Source organism: Miscanthus floridulus, chromosome 18, assembly GCF_019320115.1.
Source record: "Miscanthus floridulus cultivar M001 chromosome 18, ASM1932011v1, whole genome shotgun sequence".
Classification (NCBI taxonomy): Eukaryota; Viridiplantae; Streptophyta; class Magnoliopsida; order Poales; family Poaceae; genus Miscanthus; species Miscanthus floridulus.
This window is the reverse complement of record NC_089597.1, coordinates 123,230,546-123,246,316: the sequence shown is the minus strand read 5'-3', so window position 1 is coordinate 123,246,316 and position 15,771 is coordinate 123,230,546. Positions and strand designations below refer to the sequence as shown.

Sequence of the window (15,771 nt, the reverse complement as noted above, 5' to 3'; positions counted from 1 at the left end):
TGGTGATTGATGGTGATATCTTTTGCGAGGATCTCAACATCGATGGGTATGTCATCGATTTTATCTTCTGCATTGGTGTTTGGTTTCTGTGATTTTCTTGGTGCCCATGGTGCCAATGATAGTGCTGTACCTGTAATCCAGAATATGGCAATGGATATATGGAGAAATTTTGGAAGGTTTGTCTACCAACTTGTAGAGAAACCGGGTTGGGTTTGGATCCCACCTTCTTTGGTGGTTTTGCTTCCCTTCGGGTTGTATCTTTCTCCGGTGAGTCAGGGCTACTGGTGGCCTTTGAGGTGCCAGATTCCTTGTTTTACCGGCCTGACGTTCAATGAGCTTACAGCATGTCGATGCTCTCGATATGCGACTCATGGTGGCATCCAAAAAATTGTGAAGAGCTATCGTCCGGAAGGGGGTCGGCTTCAAGCTGCAGATTGCTCCGACCACCGGCGACGAGGTCAACCGGGGGACCATGATCTTGCAAGGACTGGATTGTAGTTTCATTTTTCTTGAGAAGGTCTTTGTAAGATTTGGTGTAAACATTAAGAAATTTATGTAATATAGTTTTCCCGGTTTCTCAAAAAAAAGAACTTTATGGACAACCACCACGAAACCGGGCAGCAGAAAAAAATCAGATTCAACCGTCTGGCAGGACACCACATATATATACCACACTCCACGTGCAAGACGAAACATCTGTTGCTGTGGAAGATTACAGGTGCAAGGAACGAGTGAGAGAGACGAAACCAAGACAGATTGACAACACCGATAGCGCTGGTCCTCAGTTTATACACATCAAGGATGCAGGGTTCATCATGCTTCATCAGAATCCTAGGTGCGTTGGAAGGAAGCCTCCATGGACTGCAGGATGCTTGCCGTGTCAAACCTGAAGTTTCTGAAGCTGCGACCGGGGCGGTTGTCAACATGATGCGCCTGCACGTCAGATCCTGCTTTAGCAACAGGGTTCTCCACTGGGGTACTGCCACTTGACGAATTCTTCGCCTTCCACACAGTACCTGTCGGACACCACATAATAACCAAATGAATGCCACGACTTTAGGGAGAAAACCTAGGCTAGTCTGAAGTAAGACGTCAACTGACTGACATCTGACATCAAAACTAGGCGAATTTGTAGCAAGAACTATTACGAATAATTCAAAGTTTTTTTTTCCATTTTTGTAATCTTGGCCAGAATGGGTAAGGGCCCGTTCGGTTGAGGCCATTCCTGGCCGGAACGTATCCTGGTGATGCTGATGCATGGCCGTATAAAATTCAATAGTATTCCTGGCCGGATCCGTTCCAGGCCTTGAATACCTGGAAACCGAACGTGCCCTAAAGGGGAGCAGAAGAAACCTCTAGCAGATGTCTCTGGTTTCTGATGCAGTGGTGGAGGATGCGTGGCAATCCAAGCCTTAAGACCCCTGGAAAGAGAACAAGGCAGGAGACAACAATGTTTAAGCAACAATTTTACGCTTTGGATAATTAGAAGTAGATCAAGCCACATAATAAAAAAAGCACATTTTTGGTTTCCTTCTTTTTTGAGAGCATCTATAATAATGGCAATGCCCCCATAACAGCATCTTCCCCCAACAAATAAAGTAGAACGTGGATCACAAGGTACTTACGTCAAAAATGGAGCAACCATGTACAGCTTCATTCCATTCACTGCCCGAGATACTGCGTCATCACTAGCTGGTAAGAGTTCATCAATTCTGTGCCATGAGATTTCCTAACAAATTTGCAGAGGAAGATAGCTCAGTGGATCATTTCATACCTTTTTAAAAGGGAAAAGAAAACAACAGAAACAGAAAAGGTACAATGAAGGACAATCGGCCAAGGAGAGCAGCAATAAGCCTTGCAAAGTAAAGGTGCATCACTGCCAATAAAAGCGATGCGAACAAGATTCAGAACTACGCATACACTGATTTCCTTCTTGGTTTGAGGTGCAAACACAGTATCTCTTTTAACCCCTGTTATGATGTAGAGACGAACCCTTTGTTGTCCAATTGAAACTTCAATGTAATCATCCAAATTTAAAAATGTAGAAACATCACACCCAGTTTCCTCTAGAACCTGCATTGTTATTCAAGTAGATGTTAGTTAGCAAAAAACTACTATATGCTGAACAGGAGGAACTAACGAATATAAGCATTAGAAGTGCTCCAGATTGGAGAAAGGATGAAATATTATCAACACGGATCTTCGAGTACCTCATGCAAAGTATTGGCTTTATCGTATGAAAACCCACTCTACTATTCAAGAGGAAATGCCTTTAACAAACTAAATATTTTAATCAACTTTTTTCCTTCATGTGGAAAAAAATGTTAGACAGGTGATTCACTTGTTATCTTTAACATTGATACATTTTGCTGATAGCATAAAGGACAAAGATTGCTCCTGCAGACCACAAGGATGCCCTCTGCGAATGAAATGTATACATGTTTAACCAAACAGACATTTGCCGCGAAGAAGAGATGAAAGTATTCAAAGATCTAGCGATATGAAAATTGCAATTTGTAAACTCAAACCAAGCAGGGAATACTATCGTATAAAAGCAGCAAATGGTGTTGAATGGTATCTAATATATATTTCATTGCTGCAAGTACAATATGCTTCAAAGAAATTGCAGGGTGCACTCAGAAAGGAAATTAAACTGCAGGCAGGAAGATGATACAGGCAGAAGTTTACTTCTCTAACGGCACATGTGTGATCTTCCTCATCTTTATTCCTCTTTCCACGAGGAAAGCTCCAGCTGGCCCCAGCCTTCCATCCCTTAACAAGCAAGCACTGTACAGAAGGGGAAGAAGTTAATTGGTCTTGAGAAGCAACACAATCCCACCCCACCCCCACCCAAACAAAATTGAGCTCCAAAGGGTCAGAAAAAAAATCTAGAATTCATGTATGTTTATAATTTTATTGCAGAATATCGTGTGAAATTGTATGTGTAAGAAAATATATAGGAGATTTGCAGTGAAAACACCACATCCTAGCATCAGAAGTCACAGTTTTTCCTTCAAAATATAAGGCCAACTATAACTCAGAGGATACTGTATGCCTACCGATTTCAAATGTAAGGAAAATGCTATTGGTGCAACCTACATTCAGACTCCTAATTCACAAATCCCAATCAGGGAACTCCTAAAATGCAATAGTTGGGGCAAAAAAAACAGTAAATTACCCTCTCATAAGTGTCATCTAGGATGATGGCGCCGGACACGGGGACACGGAACTTGTAGTTGTTGAAGTCCTTGTAGATATCATCCAAGTGCGCGATGTAGGGCCTGAGAGCAGTGCAGCTCTTGAACACTGCACACACCACCAATCCAATCCACCATATCAACGCAACGGAACTGGCGTCAGCGACCAATCCAACCATAATCTCCTATGCATCCATGCACAGGCGGGCTTACTGAGGGAGGTGAAGTCCTTGAAGGAGAGGGACTTGAGGTTGGGGTTGTGCTCGACGGAGTTGTCCTCGTAGAACCAGTGCGCCTGCTCCAGCAGGAACAGGATCCGCTCGAATGACTCCAGCTCCTCCTTGGGCACATTCAGAATGAACCGGCTGCAGAGGTGATCCAGCTCAGATTGATTTACTCTAGATTGATCTAAGCAAATCCAAAAAGAACTTGAGAGATGGGGTTTGGGGGTTAGGGAAATACCTGCAGAGATCGTCAAGCAGCTCTTGAGGCGGCAGCTGCCCCCTCGATGAAGACCGGTTCAGTCCCCCGCCGCCTGCCATCGTCAGCCACCGGCCAGCGCGCCCTATCAGCGTCTGTTTGTTTAAGATAAGATTTTGATTGTGAGCAGCTTGTAGATTGCAAAAGGCTGGATTGTGACAAATTTTTGGATCACAAAGAGATAGGGCTGTTTGGCATCAAGCAGGGGTGGATCTAGTTAGAAGTTAGTAAGCATCAAATGGCCAAATAGCTTCAGGTGAATTTGGGAACTCGGTTTCGCACAGCAAACAGGGAAAAATAAGAAGGATGGGAATACCTGGTGGGCGCTCTTCGCCGGAGAAGAGATCGGAGAAGGCCTGGGCACCTTGCGTAGGGCGGCGGCGGCGGTAGCCAGCCCAGTCGTCGCAGACAGAGAGGGTGAGAGAGAGAGAGAGCGCACGCGGAGTGAAGGTGACGGATGCGGCGGAGGCGGCGGCGACTGTAGGACCCGATCTGGGAAGAGGGAGGCTCGATCTGACAGAGGAACAGAGGCCGGCGGATCGGGAGGGCGGGGGAGGCCGCCGGACGGCGGCCGACGGAGGGCGGGCGAGGCCGACTCCAGGCGGCGGCGGCTTGGGCTCGGATCGGAGGCGGCTCCAGGCGGGAACAGAGGAACAGAGGATGGGCGGATCGGGAGGGCGGGGGAGGCCTACGGACGGCGGCCGACGGAGGACGGGCGAGGCCGACTCCGAGGCGGCAGCGGCTCGGGCCGGCGGAGGGCGGGGCGAGGAGATTTGCGGCGGCGGGGCGGGGAGATTGCGGCGGCAGGGCGTTTCCAGGCGCGGGGGGGGTTCCTCTATTTGTGCCTGGGCCCGGCTGTACCCTACACTCGGCGTGTAGGGCGCCCGCCACAGCCGCACTACGGCGCCACAGGACGCCATATCGGCGCCACGGGGACGCCACGGCGCTATGGCGGACGCCATACACGCCGGAGCCGTGGCGTCGCCGTGGCGAGAGCCATAAAACCGCCACGGCGATTATGGCGACGATATGGCGACGCCACAATAACTATGGACATACTATCTTCACTAAAGTTTACTGCACTGTGGTAAAAAGGTCTGGGCTTACAAATATAATCATTGGAGGAGATTCAGTGATCGAAATAACTAGCATATTTTGTTCTGAGATCGATTTGTTGCTAACCTAATACACAACCTGTGTGAATTGACGATTAAAGAAATGCCAATGACCACATTTGTTTCTCTATGTGCAGAATGTCTGCAGTTTCATATGTTGGAAGCTATCTGTCCCGGGCAAGGTTCATTTCCGTAAATAAAGTTGTTGCTGTACTCAAAAGGTGGCTACACTCTGAACTTGCAAAATTTTTGTTTTGAACACCTCACACAGTATCTACATTTTATGCATTTGTACATCTGAGATTTATGTTACGTTATGTGCTTAGGTTAGTGGAGTGGTGTGGGGACTATTGTGGCTGTCAGCTGGACAAAGGGGTGACAGCCAATCCTATAAAACATCAACTATTTTATGCTAGCTGCCAGGTTTGTTATGCCATATTCTTTATGTATATTTAACTAAGCAAGAGAAGAAGTTGGTCAAATGCATGTTATTACTCAATCACCCCTGTTCCTGTTCTAGCATCATATGCTTTCTGAATGTTTTATCTGCCATGTTTCTTAACCTGCAGGCTGTGATGTATGTCCTATGCTTTCGGTTAAGATCTATTATGGACTACCCAAATCTTAAACTACAACTTTTTCAAATGCGAATCCAAGAATATCTTGGCCCACCCATTGGAGCCATTAAAGGTCTGGATCACACTCCCTACCACTTTCACTGTATCTTTTAGCAGCCACGCACTTGTGTTTTGCCTTTATATAAATACATAGTGGTAACTGGTATGCCTTTTGATGCTATAGGTGTGCTTGCCTTCAATAGTGATTGAGTTCTTGAGACAGGCTAGGGCTGCAAGTCTGTTCCATGCATCTGTGAATTCAACACATGAAGATGCAGTTGAATCTGATCTATCGAAGGCATTTGGAGGACTTAATAGGCTTGACATGTTCTTCCCATTTGACCCATATCTGCTTAAAGAGTCTGACAGGTTTGAATATCAATAAGAGTGCCTTTTTAGCCAGTTGTAGTGTCATTATGTTCTACTTCTAGTGCGTGCTCTTGGAGGATAGGTTATTTGCATATCATTCAATCCTGAACTTTATAAAACTGTTGTCATACCATTGCTATAACATCTATACCAGAAATTGCTAGAAATTTTAATTCCTATTGCTGGGTCCTCTTTTTTCTCCTTATTATGAGCTCAACCAGCATCGGCAGAATGGTGTTTTAATTCAGAAGCTAATTGTCCTTGTAATTAGTGTACTACCTCCTGTCCTGAAAAGAATGCAACTATGGGTTGCGTGCCACAAAAAATGGTTCACGTTTGACCAAGTTTTTAGTAAATAATATTCATAGTTATGTCTTTAAATTCATTTATTATAAAAAATACATTTCATAATTAATCTGATGGTATTTATTTGGTATCATAAACATGGATATTTTTTTATCTATAATTGATCAAACTTAAGGTACTAAAACGTGACACTTGTGCTAGAATTGCATTCTTTTGGGGGACGGAGGTAGTATATTAGTGTTTCCTGCCTGATGATCCATTGTATCCTTGCAGATATATACGCCCAAATTTTGAGTTCTGGTCCTTGGTCAAGACGACATACAGTAACAACAACAGCGACGTGGACGACGACGAGCTTGCCGACATTGACGCACCCGGAATGAATGTGGGCAGCTTGGATGATCACTTTGAAATAGATTTTAACGATGACGATGACATTGAGTATTCGATGAATAAGATGTCCATAACACCGCACCGCACTTTCTACCATCCACTGGCTACAAACAGTGAGTTCAGCAGCATGCCTGCGAGGATCAGACCTTCAGTGAGCCCTCCATCATAGCTGGCCATCACAAGATCATTCTGTTCTACTCAGCTCTTTACTTGACTGATGATGACAAAGCCAGATGCTATGAAGTTGCACGTGCCAAGAAGGATCCAGGGGATGACGATCAAACAGATACCGGAGCTTTCGATTGTAGTTGTTAGTAGGGTCAAAACCCATTATTCTGCAGTTTGTAGGGTACCATTTGGGGTGAAATGCAGAATGTATGTGTGTTTCAGGGCACATTGTGGAAAATGGTTTTGTGATTGTATACTTGGTAGGCACCCCTCAGGGATGTGTATTAAAGACAATGTGTTACGACGTGAAATGGTTCGCCGAAAGTATTCGACATCAATGGTCTAATGTTAGAATGTGGAAACAGTTGCCTGTTTGATGGGCAGCCGGTAACGTAGTCGGTTTACAACTGCGCGGAATCTGTGTCAACCACGCTCTGCCTATAAGCCTCTCGTTGACTCGTCAGGAGCAAATCCCTGTTGAGCTCTTGTTGAGGGATTTGATCCAGACGAGTCGGGTGGGGAGGTTCATCTCGCACTGTGTTGCTTGAGACTTTCAACCTGGACTCTATCGACCGCCTCCTTGGTGATGTCAAGTTTGGCTTGAACATACAAAAATTGCTCAAAAACCCGATAGATGTCGGCCGGTGATTTGGTGAAATCGGGTCTAAATTAAATGGCACCAACCTCATATAGCAGATTCTCTAGGTGTTTTGTGGATCTCACAAATGAAGGAATACCATAAAATTAGACTGTCGTATGAAGATTCTTAAAAGAATAATCTTGAAACTCTTTATCAGGATGGACTCTTTGAAGCAGGACAGTTTCTCTGTCGACAACCCAGGGTTGTTTTTTTGCCCCGACATGGCATTCTACGCAGGTTCTTAAACTGGGCAAGAAAAAGATTAGGCGGATCTCAAAAAAAAAAAAAAAAAGGTTAGGCTGCACCTGGCTTATCTTGTGGTGGCTCCAAGCCGGCGCATATCGGGCTGCACGGCCGTGTGGGGAATGTTCCTGACTATGTCCTCAGGGCCAGCCACCTTCAAGGATAAAGAACTCCATGTGGTGGGGAAGCTATCCGCGGAGAAACCAGGCCATGCAAACGGCATTGCTCAGACTTTGGGGAAGATTTGGTGCCCGATCAAAGGTATTAGATGCACAGACCTTGGCTGCAATTTATTTGTGATAACTTTCCTACAGCCCGGAGGGGAAGAGAAGGGCTATTGAATAGGGTCCATGGGCTTCTTTTGATAACTTTTTGTTGACATATAGAGAGTTCTACTACTACTTATTATCACACAAGTTATAAAACCTGTGTCACGTAGAGTTGGAATTTTGATTAGACTGCGCCAAGGTTGAGTCGTAGAGTCGGTCGCCAGCCAAGGCTCCGGAATGACAACAAGGAGAACGAAACTAAGGAAACACCTCAAGAAGAGCCTAAAACGAACTTGACCCAGATCGAACAGGGAGAACTAGTAGGTGGTGATCATGGCAACGATCGACATCAGCCATTCAGCCTCAACAGTGCAAGCGCTCAAGACAACAACAGCCTGTTAATTACATCCAAAACTAAACAGATCCTTGCCAATTCCCTGAACACAAGTTACTAGCTAGTTGATTTCATGCACGAAAGTCTGCAAGATCGATGGATGTATACGTCTGCCAGCAAGATATAGATTTTGCTTCGTTGTCGAGTGTACGTTCTTGTAGTGCATGGGGATGTTGGGGCCATAGAGCAGAGGTAGGGGCTGCTCGCAACGCCGACGAAACAAGCCTCCCCGCAGGTCATCCAGAGTGCTCACCGCTTCACTAGGCTCAACGACAAGCCCACCGGGAGTGTTGCATATATATTTCAAGAGGAAACTGACAGCTTCTGTTCGGCTGGTACACAAAACTACTGTGTATCGGCTGGTTCTGGCTGGTTTCAGCTGATTCAATAGTGTTCTGTGAGAGAGAATAAACTGAAACAAGCGAGACAAGTCGAACCGAACAAGCTTTGTACACTTAATTTGGCGGAAACGTATATGTATATAAAAATGATTAGAGAGAGAGAGAGAGAGAGAGAGAGAGAGTAGGAAGGGATCCTTAGGTACATAGTGTAAACACTGGAATCTTAATATGACACGGCCCAAAGGCATGTTGTCTTCTACTCCGATCCTGTGCCCCTTGCTCCCAACCTATGGCTACTCCAAGAGAACCATTCTAACTGATTTTTTTTCCCCTTCTCCACCGTACTGCAGTGGATTTGCTTTCTTGATGACCGCCTCTTATTTTTGTTTTCTTTTTTCTTTTATGCAAAACCGCTAGCTGGGTCGCTTTCGGGCTGGATTTTTCTTACATCCCGTTCAACATTGGAGTTCACTGCAGGCAAGGTCATCAGAATTAGTACAGTGATACTTTGAAGCCAAATGGACCGATTGATAGTACCACATTTATTGGCCTTTTTTTTTACAAACTTATACTCCATCTGTCCTGAAATACAAGGGATTCAAGTCTGTCCTAAGTCAAATTGTGTTAAGTTTGACCAAAATAAGAAAAAAGAATAATAGTTATGACATTAAATTGGTATTATTGACACATTACAAATTATTTTTTTCATAATTTACATCTTTGATATGATAGATATTAATACTTTTCTCTATAAATTTGATCAAATTTTACATAGTTTAACTTAGGACAGACTTAAATTCTTTATATTTTAGGACAGAGAGCTTCTGCAAAAGAATATCCAACAAAGCAACATTCATGCAATCAATCATTCTGATTCCAACTGAATCGAGCAATTCAACACTACTTGAATCCTCATAGAATACTGCCAAAACTTCAAACCCCAGTGTACTAGTCTTAAGTTCTCTACTTATGAAATTCAAAATTTTAAAATTCTCAGTGGGATGGAGACACGCTCTATACAAAATTTTTAGTGCTTAAAGAGCTCTAAAAATTTCTAGTTGATTTTTTTTTCATTTGGAATTATTTAGGAACCTAAATATTTAATAAAAGATAGCATGACTAAAAAATTGAAGATATGTGGGTCCCACATGCCACATCAGCCAAAACCACCATCGAAATCACTCTAAACTATTTAAGTAGAATAATTTATCTTAATTTTAAAATTAAGGGCGGGGGTAATAAATTGTCCGATATTCGAGTTCAAAGATGTCTTTTAAATTCAGCGATAAGTTCAGAGGCCAAATTGAATTGGACTTTACTCTATCTCAGATATGCCACTAAATTCAATCAGGATATAATCATATAAGAATTCTGATGGGTATCATGTCTCTGTTAACAAGTATAGCGAGACTGTGAGAGTTATACTAGTATGAACTATATAGCTGACAATGGACCACAGAATCTCTAACGGCCACTGCACAACCAACTAGTATACTCCTCGAAGTTAATTGACATCTTTTTTGGAGAAGCTACACTATGATGGCACAAAACCATTGCAATTGAGTAGTGGCATAACGCTATTAAACAAACTACCTGGAGAAACCGCGGGATTCCTTAGAGACGACGCGACGACGCTGCCATGGCAAAAAAAAAAAAAAAAAAGACACCACCTAGCTCCCTTCGAGTGCCAAACTGAGACACATCTTGCAGCTTTCACTGTGTTCGGCTGGTACACTCGGGCACTGTAGCTCGGCTGATTTTGGATGATTTAATAGTGTTCTGTGAGGGAGAATAAGTTGAAACAAGCTGGGACATGACCAGCCGAAGCGTCTGTTCCCCAACAGTAGAGAGAGGCGACGTGCCGGCGATTTCTCGACTCTCCGCCGGATTCACTGCTTTTCCTCGCCGTCGGTGGCCTTTTTGGCGCCGATGTGCTTGGGGAACGGCGGATCAGAGTAGTTTTACCTTTGGATTTTTTACCGGTGGAGATGTCGTCGGTAAACTTTTGTCCCTTCCAGAGTTTCTCTACTATTGCCTGTGTTCGTGATGGGCGAGTCCTGGTGCTGTCTGAGGTGCATGTGGTGATTGATGGTGATATCTTTTGCGAGGATCTCAACATCGATGGGTATGTCATCGATTTTATCTTCTGCATTGGTGTTTGGTTTCTGTGATTTTCTTGGTGCCCATGGTGCCAATGATAGTGCTGTACCTGTAATCCAGAATATGGCAATGGATATATGGAGAAATTTTGGAAGGTTTGTCTACCAACTTGTAGAGAAACCGGGTTGGGTTTGGATCCCACCTTCTTTGGTGGTTTTGCTTCCCTTCGGGTTGTATCTTTCTCCGGTGAGTCAGGGCTACTGGTGGCCTTTGAGGTGCCAGATTCCTTGTTTTACCGGCCTGACGTTCAATGAGCTTACAGCATGTCGATGCTCTCGATATGCGACTCATGGTGGCATCCAAAAAATTGTGAAGAGCTATCGTCCGGAAGGGGGTCGGCTTCAAGCTGCAGATTGCTCCGACCACCGGCGACGAGGTCAACCGGGGGACCATGATCTTGCAAGGACTGGATTGTAGTTTCATTTTTCTTGAGAAGGTCTTTGTAAGATTTGGTGTAAACATTAAGAAATTTATGTAATATAGTTTTCCCGGTTTCTCAAAAAAAAGAACTTTATGGACAACCACCACGAAACCGGGCAGCAGAAAAAAATCAGATTCAACCGTCTGGCAGGACACCACATATATATACCACACTCCACGTGCAAGACGAAACATCTGTTGCTGTGGAAGATTACAGGTGCAAGGAACGAGTGAGAGAGACGAAACCAAGACAGATTGACAACACCGATAGCGCTGGTCCTCAGTTTATACACATCAAGGATGCAGGGTTCATCATGCTTCATCAGAATCCTAGGTGCGTTGGAAGGAAGCCTCCATGGACTGCAGGATGCTTGCCGTGTCAAACCTGAAGTTTCTGAAGCTGCGACCGGGGCGGTTGTCAACATGATGCGCCTGCACGTCAGATCCTGCTTTAGCAACAGGGTTCTCCACTGGGGTACTGCCACTTGACGAATTCTTCGCCTTCCACACAGTACCTGTCGGACACCACATAATAACCAAATGAATGCCACGACTTTAGGGAGAAAACCTAGGCTAGTCTGAAGTAAGACGTCAACTGACTGACATCTGACATCAAAACTAGGCGAATTTGTAGCAAGAACTATTACGAATAATTCAAAGTTTTTTTTTCCATTTTTGTAATCTTGGCCAGAATGGGTAAGGGCCCGTTCGGTTGAGGCCATTCCTGGCCGGAACGTATCCTGGTGATGCTGATGCATGGCCGTATAAAATTCAATAGTATTCCTGGCCGGATCCGTTCCAGGCCTTGAATACCTGGAAACCGAACGTGCCCTAAAGGGGAGCAGAAGAAACCTCTAGCAGATGTCTCTGGTTTCTGATGCAGTGGTGGAGGATGCGTGGCAATCCAAGCCTTAAGACCCCTGGAAAGAGAACAAGGCAGGAGACAACAATGTTTAAGCAACAATTTTACGCTTTGGATAATTAGAAGTAGATCAAGCCACATAATAAAAAAAGCACATTTTTGGTTTCCTTCTTTTTTGAGAGCATCTATAATAATGGCAATGCCCCCATAACAGCATCTTCCCCCAACAAATAAAGTAGAACGTGGATCACAAGGTACTTACGTCAAAAATGGAGCAACCATGTACAGCTTCATTCCATTCACTGCCCGAGATACTGCGTCATCACTAGCTGGTAAGAGTTCATCAATTCTGTGCCATGAGATTTCCTAACAAATTTGCAGAGGAAGATAGCTCAGTGGATCATTTCATACCTTTTTAAAAGGGAAAAGAAAACAACAGAAACAGAAAAGGTACAATGAAGGACAATCGGCCAAGGAGAGCAGCAATAAGCCTTGCAAAGTAAAGGTGCATCACTGCCAATAAAAGCGATGCGAACAAGATTCAGAACTACGCATACACTGATTTCCTTCTTGGTTTGAGGTGCAAACACAGTATCTCTTTTAACCCCTGTTATGATGTAGAGACGAACCCTTTGTTGTCCAATTGAAACTTCAATGTAATCATCCAAATTTAAAAATGTAGAAACATCACACCCAGTTTCCTCTAGAACCTGCATTGTTATTCAAGTAGATGTTAGTTAGCAAAAAACTACTATATGCTGAACAGGAGGAACTAACGAATATAAGCATTAGAAGTGCTCCAGATTGGAGAAAGGATGAAATATTATCAACACGGATCTTCGAGTACCTCATGCAAAGTATTGGCTTTATCGTATGAAAACCCACTCTACTATTCAAGAGGAAATGCCTTTAACAAACTAAATATTTTAATCAACTTTTTTCCTTCATGTGGAAAAAAATGTTAGACAGGTGATTCACTTGTTATCTTTAACATTGATACATTTTGCTGATAGCATAAAGGACAAAGATTGCTCCTGCAGACCACAAGGATGCCCTCTGCGAATGAAATGTATACATGTTTAACCAAACAGACATTTGCCGCGAAGAAGAGATGAAAGTATTCAAAGATCTAGCGATATGAAAATTGCAATTTGTAAACTCAAACCAAGCAGGGAATACTATCGTATAAAAGCAGCAAATGGTGTTGAATGGTATCTAATATATATTTCATTGCTGCAAGTACAATATGCTTCAAAGAAATTGCAGGGTGCACTCAGAAAGGAAATTAAACTGCAGGCAGGAAGATGATACAGGCAGAAGTTTACTTCTCTAACGGCACATGTGTGATCTTCCTCATCTTTATTCCTCTTTCCACGAGGAAAGCTCCAGCTGGCCCCAGCCTTCCATCCCTTAACAAGCAAGCACTGTACAGAAGGGGAAGAAGTTAATTGGTCTTGAGAAGCAACACAATCCCACCCCACCCCCACCCAAACAAAATTGAGCTCCAAAGGGTCAGAAAAAAAATCTAGAATTCATGTATGTTTATAATTTTATTGCAGAATATCGTGTGAAATTGTATGTGTAAGAAAATATATAGGAGATTTGCAGTGAAAACACCACATCCTAGCATCAGAAGTCACAGTTTTTCCTTCAAAATATAAGGCCAACTATAACTCAGAGGATACTGTATGCCTACCGATTTCAAATGTAAGGAAAATGCTATTGGTGCAACCTACATTCAGACTCCTAATTCACAAATCCCAATCAGGGAACTCCTAAAATGCAATAGTTGGGGCAAAAAAAACAGTAAATTACCCTCTCATAAGTGTCATCTAGGATGATGGCGCCGGACACGGGGACACGGAACTTGTAGTTGTTGAAGTCCTTGTAGATATCATCCAAGTGCGCGATGTAGGGCCTGAGAGCAGTGCAGCTCTTGAACACTGCACACACCACCAATCCAATCCACCATATCAACGCAACGGAACTGGCGTCAGCGACCAATCCAACCATAATCTCCTATGCATCCATGCACAGGCGGGCTTACTGAGGGAGGTGAAGTCCTTGAAGGAGAGGGACTTGAGGTTGGGGTTGTGCTCGACGGAGTTGTCCTCGTAGAACCAGTGCGCCTGCTCCAGCAGGAACAGGATCCGCTCGAATGACTCCAGCTCCTCCTTGGGCACATTCAGAATGAACCGGCTGCAGAGGTGATCCAGCTCAGATTGATTTACTCTAGATTGATCTAAGCAAATCCAAAAAGAACTTGAGAGATGGGGTTTGGGGGTTAGGGAAATACCTGCAGAGATCGTCAAGCAGCTCTTGAGGCGGCAGCTGCCCCCTCGATGAAGACCGGTTCAGTCCCCCGCCGCCTGCCATCGTCAGCCACCGGCCAGCGCGCCCTATCAGCGTCTGTTTGTTTAAGATAAGATTTTGATTGTGAGCAGCTTGTAGATTGCAAAAGGCTGGATTGTGACAAATTTTTGGATCACAAAGAGATAGGGCTGTTTGGCATCAAGCAGGGGTGGATCTAGTTAGAAGTTAGTAAGCATCAAATGGCCAAATAGCTTCAGGTGAATTTGGGAACTCGGTTTCGCACAGCAAACAGGGAAAAATAAGAAGGATGGGAATACCTGGTGGGCGCTCTTCGCCGGAGAAGAGATCGGAGAAGGCCTGGGCACCTTGCGTAGGGCGGCGGCGGCGGTAGCCAGCCCAGTCGTCGCAGACAGAGAGGGTGAGAGAGAGAGAGAGCGCACGCGGAGTGAAGGTGACGGATGCGGCGGAGGCGGCGGCGACTGTAGGACCCGATCTGGGAAGAGGGAGGCTCGATCTGGACTGAGGCACTGTCGGCGGTGGAAGGCAGGCGGCGGCGGCGGCGGCGTACGGACGAAAGGAACGCGAGGAAGGAGACGGCTACGGGAAGGAACGAGATCCTCCGCAGTCACTCTAATTGACTTGTCTCTGCAGTCGTGATCTGAACGGTCTACTCAGATCTAACCGTGACTCTACAACTCTGAAGCTAACCTATACTAACGGGCTGCTAGCAAGGACGCCGCGCGAGGCATCCACTAAGCCGCCGCCGCGACGCTTGGCAGCGTCGCCACGAACGATGCGGCTCTGTGGCTGCGCGTGTCGGTGTTCCCCACCTCGCCGACGCTCCCCTCCCCGCCACCATGCTTTGTGCAGGATGCCGGCAACGGTCGTGCAATCGAGAGCAGAGCCGCGGCCGCCTGTGTGCGCCGAGCTGGAGGGCCGCGTGGCCGCCAGCGCTCGATGGAGCAGGGCCGCGGCCGCTTGCGCGTGCCAAGCTGGAGGGCCGCGTGGCCGTCGGCGCTTGACGGAGCAGGGCCATGGCTGCCGCGGCAGAGTAAGATTGCGTCAGTGAGTCTCTAGCCACAACGGCGAGCTTGGTGTTGCAGGAGAGAGAGGAGAGGGATGGCAGCACCAAAAAAAAAGCATCTGTCGACCCTGCAGCACCAAGAGCAGGCCACGGCACTGGCAACGGCAACAGCGATGAGCTGCGGTGATGAGGAAGACAGAGGCGCAGGGGAAGGGACCGACTCGCAGATGATGATCTCGTGTACATGTTTCAGTGTCTTGGGCTTAGATGGGCCTTGGTAACCCAACCGTGTGGGCCTGCTGGATTAGTTTTTGCAAGCTTTGCCTTTGGATTCTAACGAATAGCTGAGATGCGGTGACTGCAGAGAAGAGTCGCTGTGCACAACTGTAGAGGATCTTGTTCCGGTGGACGGTTGGGCTAGAGATGGATTTTTTATTTAAAATAAAAAAATTGCTAGTTA

At 45.3% G+C, this 15,771-nt stretch overlaps 3 pseudogenes; 1 reads left to right on the top strand and 2 right to left on the bottom strand.

Moving 5' to 3' along the window:
• Nucleotides 1-620: 620 nt before the first annotated feature.
• On the bottom strand, nt 621-4,187 carry LOC136521870 (mRNA-decapping enzyme subunit 2-like; annotated as a pseudogene).
• A 679-nt stretch (nt 4,188-4,866) lies between these two features.
• LOC136521637 (uncharacterized) lies at nt 4,867-6,979 on the top strand (annotated as a pseudogene).
• Nucleotides 6,980-11,231: 4,252 nt separating this feature from the next.
• On the bottom strand, nt 11,232-14,739 carry LOC136521213 (mRNA-decapping enzyme subunit 2-like; annotated as a pseudogene).
• Between the last annotated feature and the right edge of the window lie 1,032 nt (nt 14,740-15,771).